The following is an 11,251-nucleotide window of genomic DNA, read 5'->3' as shown; positions in this document are numbered from 1 at the left end:
TTTAAGAAGCAATTCAGACAGAATTGTTTGCATACATGTAATTACACTGACAATGTAGATAAGATAACCTCATTTCTACTACAGGCTGGAGTTTGTTTACTGGAATGTAACTAAGTTATTTGCACACTCAAGCATACAAACAATATGCACACGCTCACACAAACACACTCGTATGCATTTGTCTTTGGCAGAGAGTGCAAACTATGACAAACAAAGTCTTTATCATTGTAATGATCTGTTATCTTTTAAGGTCAAATTTTCAAACGAAACCACCTGAATTGCACCTGAGAAATAACACAACTGCAGAAAGACCCATACTAGGTGCCATGTAGCCTATGGCCCCAAAGTCTTTCATCAGGGCAATATAACAGAATACCTGGGCCAAAATACCTGCTGCACTATGCATCTAGGACGCTTATGAAGTATCTGTCTATTCCATGTTTCCTTCCACAGCTTCCAGCAGAGTCCTGCAAAGAATTGAATTAAACAGAACTAAAGAGTAAAGCAGCCACAGGTACTTAAAGCTCTTGTATACACTCACCTTACCCATGACCCTATGATTTGTTGCCTTCCTCATCATGTTATGTCTGGTCGTAACTCCTGATCCTTCCGACACTTTTACTACAGGTATAGTGCTTACTCCTGCGAGGAGTCCCCTCGGAAGTCTGCACTGTATAGTGCCAGAGGGCGTTTGGAACACCTGGTGATGGGAAGCATTAGACCTTTTCATACATCGCGCTCATTGCTAGCTGCACTGTTCCCAGTGGTTACCACAGCAGGAGACTGTTCCTTGTGCTTGCGTCAATAGCGGGATGTGGAGGAAGGTATGAAAAATAACAACTGCGTTTAACAAGAGCTGAAATGAATGGCAAGCAGGGGAGAGGGATCTGTGGGGTCTTCTACCAGGCTCCCTCCCCTCAGCTCTTCAGTAGGTCACCAAGTGAGGACTAGAGCTGTGTGAGTAACCCATAATTGTGGTCAGTGGCTGAACTAGGAAGCTTTGAAAAATTTCATTTTGGGTTGAACAAAACCCCTCCACATTTTGTTCAGCACAAAATGCAATGTTTTGTGTGAGTTTTTTGACTTAAAAAAATTCTAGTAAAATTCTAAACAAAAAGGGGTTTTGAGTTGAAAAATTGAAACGCTTCAATTCTTTTTTCAGAACAATCCCCACAATGTTTCAGTTGACCTGAATCTGCAGTTTTTGGTGGAAAAAAGTGTCATGCCTCCCAGCGCACATGGAAAGCATGCCCACCATCCCCTAAGAAAGTGCAACATGATGTCTTCTGCATATCTAGCCAACATTGCAGGCTGATGCAAAGTGCGTCAGGGCTACACCTGCTATTCCATCACCCCTTGGGGTGGCTAGCACCCCAGGAGTGATAGCAGAAGACAATCAGAAGAGTACCCAGTCTGAAGTTGTACCTGTATCTTCCATGGAGATACCAAGGGTGGAGGGAAGGCTCCTTACATCCCCCTCCCCAGATGCAAGGTTAGGTGCAATCTGTCCCTTGCTGTTTCATAGATTCATAGATTCTAGGACTGGAAGGGACCTCGAGAGGTCATTGAGTCCAGTCCCCTGCCCTCATGGCAGGACCAAATACTGTCTAGACCATCCCTGATAGACATTTATCTAACCTACTCTTAAATATCTCCAGAGATGGAGATTCCACAACCTCCCTAGGCAATTTATTCCAGTGTTTAACCACCCTGACAGTTAGGAACTTTTTCCTAATGTCCAACCTAAACCTCCCTTGCTGCAGTTTAAGCCCATTGCTTCTTGTTCTATCCTTAGAGGCTAAGGTGAACAAGTTTTCTCCCTCCTCCTTATGACACCCTTTTAGATACCTGAAGACTGCTATCATGTCTCCTCTCAGTCTTCTGTTTTCCAAACTAAACAAACCCAATTCTTTCAGCCTTCCTTCATAGGTCATGTTCTCAAGACCATTAATCATTCCTGTTGCTCTTCTCTGGACCCTTCCAATTTCTCCACATCTTTCTTGAAAGGCGGTGCCCAGAACTGGACACAATTCTCCAGTTGAGGCCTAACCAGTGCAGAGTAGAGCAGAAGAATGACTTTTTGTGTCTTGCTCACAACACACCTGTTAATGTATCCCAGAATCATGTTTGCTTTTTTTGCAACAGCATCACACTGTTGATTCATATTTAGCTTGTGGTCCACTATAACCCCTAGATCCCTTTCTGCCGTATTCCTTCCTAGACAGTCTCTTCCCATTCTGTATGTGTGAAACTGATTGTTCCTTCCTAAGTGGAGCACTTTGCATTTGACTTTGTTAAACTTCATCCTGTTTACCTCAGACCATTTCTCCAATTTGTCCAGATCATTTTGAATTATGACCCTGTCCTCCAAAGCAGTTGCAATCCCTCCCAGTTTGATATCATGTGCAAACTTAATACACATACTTTCTATGCCAATATCTAAGTCATTGATGAAGATATTGAACAGAGCCGGTCCCAAAACAGACCCCTGCGGAACTCCACTCGTTATATCTTTCCAACAGGATTGGGAACCATTAATAACAACTCTCTGAGTACGGTTATCCAGCCAGTTATGCACCCACCTTATAGTAGCCCCATCTAAGTTGTATTGTTTATTGATAAGAATATCATGTGAGACCGTATCAAATGCCTTACTAAAGTCTAGGTATACCACATCCACCGCTTCTCCCTTATCCACAAGACTCGTTATCCTATCAAAGAAAGCGATCAGATTGGTTTGACACGATTTGTTCTTTACAAATATGTTGTTTCTTAATAGCAGAGATGTGCTAACGACTGGGATCAGATGCTGCACAGTTCCGCATCAGGCAGAGCTGTGGAACGCCAGGCTGTGGGAAGCACATGGCATAAAGCAACTGAATGCTGCTCTGCCAGGTGCCTCAGAGGCTGTTGCAGGCGAAGTGTCCATCTGTGCTAGGGAACGCAAGCCCACTGTGCTCACGCTGCATGCATGTGACCCAGGCACAATATTTACACTGCCGGGCTGTCCATCAGGAACAGTCTTTCAAGAAAAATAAAACAATGACCTTGTGTTTTCTTTGGAACGTCTGAGAGCATTGTACAGTTAGCAGCACAGGCCCTGATCTACAATCAGCCCCCACTCCTCTGCCACCTGCTATGCCCCCCCCGCAGCACTGAACTGAGTCAGGGTTGTGATCTCAGACGCTGACACAACACCATTGTCATGCAAAGAATGCAGCGCTTTCCTGCTCTGTGAAAATATTTTGTACAGTGCATTTTCCACCCTCTCTGGAAGAGACTGTGTCCGGATTCCTTCTGCACGGCTCTCTTCCTCTCCCCCCCTCCCCCCCCCGGAGTGGTGCTGACTAATGCTCCCGTTTTTCTCCCCCAGAGCTGCAGAGTTTTATTTACACTCCCACGTGGGGAAGTTTGATAACTTTGAGTTAAGATTGCCGGAGTGGATTTCCTCATAAATGCAGACACACTAAGGCCACGCCTACCCTTGTGGCAGTGTGTGTGGTGTATGCATAGCTACACGCCGCACTGAAAAGCAGGCTGCAGCCACACTGTGGTGTGTTGCTACACGTGACAGTGAAAGGCTCTTGCGGGGGGCCGCAGCAGGACTCTACACCGTGTGGACGTGGGAGGCACTGCTTGGGTGAGTAGATTGTTGTGTAGGGTATATGCCCTAAGGGTCTGGCATGTCTGTACTGTACTCCCCTAACCAGCGCCTCACCATCTACACTGCTATTGATACTCATGCTAGCTGGGCTTGCTGTGCCGGTACGCTACATGCTGCCATAAGAAGCAAGGAGAGTGATGGCTACCGTCCTACAACACCATTCCCCAGGCGTTACCCTCTGCCATCGTGACCGCACCACACCAAATGCCCTAATTTTCCCTCCAACAATAATAGCGCCTTAGGAGCACATCTCAAAGGACTGAAATCACAACGCAATACATCACCTTAACTCTGGCCTTCCAGTGATACAGTGTTTAATAATGTAACGATCATTCTTTCTTAAAATTACAATCTTAGCATCTTTGCATGCCATATGCCAGATAGAGAAGGAATGTAAGGTTTTGCACATACTCATCATTACTTATCTGCTGTTTATTTACACCAGGACTTGATACACTGTACCAAACAAATCGGAACCCAAACATTATTGAAAGATAAACTGTTACCTAAAAGCCTTTGTAATGTGCTATATAATGAAATAAGAAATCAACAGATCAGAGTTCAGGCTGTGCATCACAATGTGCTTTCCAGTTCTTTGACTGATCCTGTGAGGGTGATAGCATAAAGCCGTCATACAAACCCTGAACTCTGACCTCATACTTCACCATACAAAACACAACAACAACACATCCCTCAGGTCACTGGGACGCAGAAGCCCAGCAGACCTTTGTTTTCATTTTGCTGAGGTTGGAGAGGTTTTGTGCTACAGTGTGATGATAATGTTTGTGTTGCGTTTCTGTGTATGTTGGAGGCATAAAGGAATTATAGAGAGGCAGAATCTGTTAGTGAAGCATAAATGTGATGTGTTGGGAAGCGTCTCAACTGAACATTTTTTGCTTTTAAGTGTGTGTGTGTGTGTGCGTGTGTTGGGGCGGGTGTGTTGATGGATGTAGTGGGCTGTTCTGGCTTAAGCAGCCTTAACTGGTGGGGAGAATTTGGGGCGGGGGCGGCTTCTGGTTTTGCAAACCTATGTCAGCTGGATCCAAACCCCAAACCAGGAGGGAATCTGGGTCCCATTTATCTGGTTCTCATGAAGTTGCCTCCGATTTATTCCCTCACCAAATAGCATGTACATCTGTACCAAGTGAAGAGGCTCATCTGAGTGCATGGTAGGATTTGCAATACAGGATCTGACCATCAAACCGTCTAGACCAGCAGCCGTCAGCGGCCAGTATCTGAGGCGTCAGACAAAGGTGAAAATCCTGAATATTGCACGTACCCAGTTGTGAAATGTTGTATGTTTTAGAAGACGGGGAAGTTTTCCTTCCTCATACCAGTGAACAACTAATTTATATCCTGATTGTGAAGCATGAGTGTTCAGAGACTTTAAGTTCAGAAAGAACTATTAAAACACAGGCCATGGAATTTCACCCAGTCATTTCTGCATTGGGCCCAACAGCTGGTGGTTGACCCACAGTGTGTATTTCAGAAAGACAACTCAAGACTTCTAGAAATGGTGAATCCACCATTGCCAATACCCCGGTAAGCTGTCCCAGTGTTAATTGCCAACCCTGTTAAAAATGTGGTTTTTTTTCCATTTTGAACTTCACTTATTTCAGCTTCCAGCCACCAGATCATGTTAGGAAAGAACAGAACCCCGCAGGGGTGGTTTCTAGTCCCCTGCTCTAACCATTAGCCTACCAACAGTACAAAGGAGCACCTCTGAGAGCTTTTCATATATCCCACTCGTTCCCTGCCTGAATGGAAAGGGGAGAAAAGATCATTCAGAAGGTGGCTCACAGCCAAGGTGGCTCACAGCAGTGATACCAGAATACAATCCATTCTGCACAAGAGGGGTCGCTGTCTAGGGTACGTAGGTCATTGAAGCACCTATACCCCACTGAAAGTCAATCAGACTTAGGAACAGATTTTTAAAGGTATTTAGACACCTCACTCCCTATTTCAATGGGACCGTGGCACCTAAATACCTTTAAAAATTGGGCCCTTAGATTCCTAGGTAACTTTGGTGCTTTTGAAAATAGGATTTAGGCTTCTAAGGGCTTAAGTGCTTTTGAAAATTTCCTTTAACATTTGAATACCAATTTGCCAAGCTTTCCCGAAGGCTGCAGGCCACAGAGATCTCTATCAATACAAAATGTGCCAAGCCCTGATATTCCTGGAACACGTTCTGTTCCTTGATTCCACAGGTCTCATTCTGGCAGCTACCCCAGCTACTTATTAAAAACAACTCAACAATTTTGTAAACATTAATGAAGCCTCTCAGCATCCCTGAACCATGGATCAAAATTAAACTGTTTATTAGTCATATTGCAGGGGCACCCATGGGCCTCAGTCATACATCAGGGCCCCGCTGTGCTAGGTGCTGATCACACATAGAAGAAAGAGATGGTTTCTGCGCCAAACAGGCGGGGATTACCAGGTAACAATGAGACAATTATTCATTATTTTACAAATGGGGAAACTGAGGCACAAAGCCAGAAAGTGAGTTGCTCAAGGTCCTAAAACAAGTCACTGGCATACAACCCAAGAATCCCAATCTCCCCTTCTAGCCAGCAAGCAGCAGTCACTCCCTCCCTCACACCCTAGCTGCTCCACTGGGAGTATTGCGACCCGGCTTCTATTCCCCTATGTGAGACTCACTGGACAGCCAGTCTCTGGGCCTGTTTCTCCACCTGTACAATGGGAGATCAGTATATTTCTCTCCCAGATGTGGTCTGTGGTTTATTTCAGAGGCATTGTGCAATGCATTGAGGAGCTCAGATGACAGGCATAGAAAAGCTCAAAGTAGCATTACTCTAACATGCCTGTAAAGGATGCTAGGGGCACCACTCAGGGTCTCGAGTAGTAGGGGTGAAGTGTAAAAAATGTATTGAACGTTTCCTGAACTTTTACTGAATAGTATCAGCTTTGTGAGCTAACTAAAATAGCAATTCTGCAGTCTATGAAGAAGTGACAAAACAAGCAAGTAATAATTACTTTAAATGTATTGACTGATAAACAATTAATCAAGGGAAAATTTCCGTGATTCGATTGCCCTCCACATTTTGGCGATTTTCTCAGTGTCCAGGGAGTCGACTATGTTCATTTCACAAGGAAGAAGTCCAACTAGTCATCACCCACCGTAGCACCATTTTGACCAGTTTCATCCTGCTAAAGATTCAGTCTCCTTTTGTAGAAGTTACAGAGATTGTCTTTGTCATTTTAAATACAGTCCACAAGTTCAGGAGCCCCTTTTGGATCCCACATGTATGTCTGATTAGTACATCAAAACCAATATATAAACTTGTTCCAAAATTCTTTTCAGCGTCAGCTTGGAACAAAGTCAGTTCTATCCCCAACTGTTCAGGTTGCACTTTGCAAAAAGGAAAAGCCTGAGTGAAGCTTTTGCATTTTGTTGCGTCAAGGTCTTCCAGGCATGTGATAACCGGCAGGATCTTTTATTTCATCTCCTTATAAGCCAGATATAACTCCTGCACCGTAACTGCAAGCGTTTTCTGGACTTCCGATCTGTAGAACTCTTTAAATGATGGCTGTCTATGGAGTGCATTGCTAGGGTCTCGAAACCGAGCAAGGGCCTGTCACGTTCGATGCCTTATTTCAAGCTCTTGCTCAGGGTCATATTCCTCAGAGCCATCGTCTTACAAATAATCTATAACACTACTGTCTTTACTGAAGCAGTTATCTCGTTCCAGGTTATTTGGTTCAGACGTCCTGTGATGTACATCAGTCAATCAGCTGTAACAATGTCAAAGTCCTCAGTGAAGATATTATGAAAGCATTTGATTTTTTTGTGCCAAGGTCTCATGAATCTCAGAACAAAAATGAAATTGAAACAATGAACGGAGGCAAAGAGGCTTCCAGCTTCAGCTCTCATTTCTGAGTCATGCTGTAGAATCATGAGAAATATCATTGAGAAGCTTCACCACTTCTGGTTGAGTGCTCCAGGTAGTCTGCAGCAATTCTTTCCTAGCACACCAGCAAGTTTCCCAAAACCTTTTAACATGAAGTTTCCCCTCTACCATTTCCAGTGCACCTTTGTAAAGTACATAACATTTGTTCCACTGGTAACGAAGTTGTAAATGCTTGTAAAAGTCCCAAACACATTTCTTATGATGGCATTAGCTTTGCAAGTGTGCTTTACTATATTATTTTCTCAATGGCCCAAGCATTGGAAATACAGAATCTTCCAACCTAGCATTGAGCTCATAGAAGTTTTCACTCCTTCAAACCATCCAGACATGGTGCTGGCAAAATCACATGATAGAAAGACAATATAGTTTACATCCAGTCTTAAGGCATAGATGTATTTCACAATTTTGGCTGCTAAGTTTTTACACTTCATTGACTTTGCTTCAACAACAGCTATTGTTCTTTCTTTAGCAACACCTTTACTGTTGACATATCTCATGCCCACAACTAACTGTTCAGCATGGCTGACATCAGGTGTCATGTCAGCAAAGATGCCAAGGAACTTGCATTTGTTCAAGTCTTCCCAGATTGTGTTCTTGGCACCATCTGCAAGAATCTTGATGAATTCATTCTGACACTTCCGCTTTATGAGAGTGTCCATAATGATTTTCCAGCCATGCCCTGAGATGGAGTTTCTATTTGGAAATCAGTTTGGCTAGTTGATGAAAATTCCCCTTTGTCTCACATTGGAACCCCAAAAAGCAAGCTGTTGATGAGCTAGAACTTTTGTTATATCAAGGAACATTGATATATTACATTTTTTCTCAGCTTTAACTTCTCTTGATATTGACAGGTTCCTGTCTTGATATTTCAATAGTGTCTCACTAGAAGCACAGACATTCATGAATTTTAGGTAGACCATGGGCACTGCCTTGTGTGATTCACTGTTAAAATGTTTTACCAAAAACCGGAGAGCATCTTTTCCCCAGGTTTTCATCCTGTCTCATACTCTGGATCCTGGTACAAAAGCATCACTGGCATTTGTTCTTCCTGGTTTGACAGGAAACTGAACACACAAAATTTGTGGGTCTTGAGGGTAGTTTTGAAGTCGGCACTGGCACAGACCTAAGTTTCTCAGGCAAATTTCTAGGCCACCTGCCAGGATCACGTTCCTGAACTCACAAATCAATGAAACAGAAATGTCACTAGTTGATGTGATTTGTGATGTGAATTTCTTTCCACCTCCAAGCAACATAGATACTTTGTTACTAGTCTCTTTGGCTATATCTAAGATTTTGTAAAATACAGCTCTAGGATCTAAAATGTTTGCTTTCTTTTCAGCAATGAAGCTATGTTCACAAGGTTTCAAGCTGTTAAATCAGAAGAGAATCCAAGCAGAGTGAAGATGGAAATTGGCTCCTCATTGGATTCCTCAAGCAATACTTTTTGGTCAATTTCACTTGGCAGAATATCATCAGCCAATAGTTTGTTATTGTTGTCATCCTGAACTAAAAGCATCATGTCAGATTCAGGTTGGTGTCAGTATTAGAAACAGCATTTTTCAATATTGAGTAAGTTATTGGCCTATCTTGTTTTTAGACAGGAAGCATTTTGAATATTTTAGATTAATAATTTGGCTCTATGTAAAGATAGACAGATTTACTCACATGGTTGCGCAAATGTTGCATCTACTTCCTTTTTAAGATCAGAAGAAACTTCATGAGGAGTTGGTGTATCTACAGGCAAAGGGGCTTCTGTATGCGGTGAGTCTGGGCTGGACGTGACTTTACTGGTATTGATACGTTCAGAAACTTTACTTAACTTCTGTCTTTTCCCACTTGCTGTGGCTTTAGCTGCTGCAAACAGATTGGCAAACCGAGGCATGTCTTTTAGAATTTGAAAATTCTGAGGCTCTTCGAGATGAGCATGGCATCTTCTCACATGTTCATTAAAATAGTCTTTCTGAAAAGTACGTCTGCACTTGGAACAACACACTAGCACTCCATTGCTTCTTGATGCAGATTTTTTATTTTTCACTCCGGACATGCTCTGAAAAAGTCAAATAAACATTTGGGAATCCAGAATTAACAAGATTATCAGATTTTATTACAGTAGCGGCTATTAATCCATGAGAGAACCAGTGTGACCCTGTCAAAGACAATAGACCTGATTCCATATAGACTCATAGACTTTAATGCCAGAAGGGACCATCATGATCATCTACTCTGATCTGCTGCACATTGCAGGCCACAGAACCTCACCCACCCACTCCTGTAATAGACCCCTAACCTCTGGCTGAGTTACTGAAGTCCTCAAATAGGTTGTATGTCTACATTAACCAAAAATTCCTGTTAAGTACAACACAATGAACTGCAGATAAACTAACTTAATGGACAAATATGAAAATACCTATGAACATTGCTTAAAGTTCAAGCAAGATTGTGAGAAAACTATTTTCCACTAAAAATTATTGGAGAATTTATAAATGTGTTGACTTATCTTGTTCACTGAGTGGTTGTTGAGGATTTTTAAAACCATCTATCATCTTAAAGAAACAAGAAGGTCTTAATGAAAATAGAATCTATGTTGTCATATGGCTTTGTTCATAATTACATTTACTACTTCACTTCTTGTTGATCATTCATCTGTTACTTACCTTGGGAAAAACAACATTGCTTGCTATTTTTATCGATTGCTATTGTTACTTGTCACTCACACCAATGTAAATCACAGAAATAAATGTGAGAAGGTACCAAGATCATTCCAATGAATGTGGGGGTGCTGTGTGTATTGATGAATGAAACAAATAGAGTATTGTTATGTAACTCACCTAACATTAATTTCTCATCAGCATTGTTTTTCTATTTCAGAGCTACACTTGCTAGTTACAGGGTATTTAACAAAAATGAAAGCAGGTATTTAATTTCTGAGAGACATCAAAACTTTTAAAGAGTTTTACACAGTATAAGACTTAACAGGCAAAATCTCTCAGCTATTGCCAGAGATGGGAGAGGAAGGATGGGAATAGAAACTTTGCAGCTCCATATGTAGTAGGCAGTTGAGATAAATAATAAATATTTCTCATACAAACAGGGAGTTGGGGATGGGTGGGGAAGTGGAATTAGTGATGGAAATGAACAATGGGATAGGGAAGAACCCAGGGATGGGGGTCCTGAGGATGGGCATGGGGAAGCAAGGGGCAAGTGTTGGAATGTGCTGGAGGAGGCAGAAGGGGAGGAGTGGGTACTAGAGTTGTGTCTGCAGGCTTGGGTCCATGATCTCTATGTGGAACTGGGGTGAGCAATGGGTTGGGGGTTGTGTGTGTGAGGGGGTTGTTACAAGATCGGGGTGTCGGGATGGGGTTTTTCTGTTCTGTGGGGTGGAGGTGGGACTAGAATCAAAGGGTGATACGGAGGCCATGGGGGTTAGGAGGTGGAGTTCTGGGGCTGGGGATCTGAGGGTGCGGATGGGATTGACTGGTTTGAGGGGAGAAGTCCCCAGTTGAGGGAATAGATTGGGATAGATACTGGGGTGGGGTTTTGGGGCTGGAGTCAGGTGGCCCAAGGAGGCAGGGGATGGGCCAGACCAGATCAGATCCTGAGCCATGAAGTTGAATTACTGGGTGGGTGTAGTGGGGCGACTGCCCCACTCCTGCAG

The 11,251-nt window shown here is 43.0% G+C and overlaps 1 long non-coding RNA gene across 1 annotated transcript; it reads left to right on the top strand.

Annotated features, from left to right (window-relative positions):
* The first annotated feature begins 3,491 nt into the window (after positions 1-3,491).
* LOC112059611 (uncharacterized) lies at positions 3,492-10,365 on the top strand. Its single transcript, XR_002888914.3, has 3 exons — positions 3,492-3,640; positions 4,791-4,917; positions 8,936-10,365. It is a non-coding gene; the product is annotated as an uncharacterized LOC112059611 (long non-coding RNA).
* Positions 10,366-11,251: the final 886 nt, after the last annotated feature.

Source organism: Chrysemys picta, chromosome 23, assembly GCF_011386835.1.
Source record: "Chrysemys picta bellii isolate R12L10 chromosome 23, ASM1138683v2, whole genome shotgun sequence".
Classification (NCBI taxonomy): Eukaryota; Metazoa; Chordata; order Testudines; family Emydidae; genus Chrysemys; species Chrysemys picta.
The sequence above is the reverse complement of the archived record's forward strand: the minus strand, read 5'-3'. Positions and strand labels throughout refer to the sequence as shown.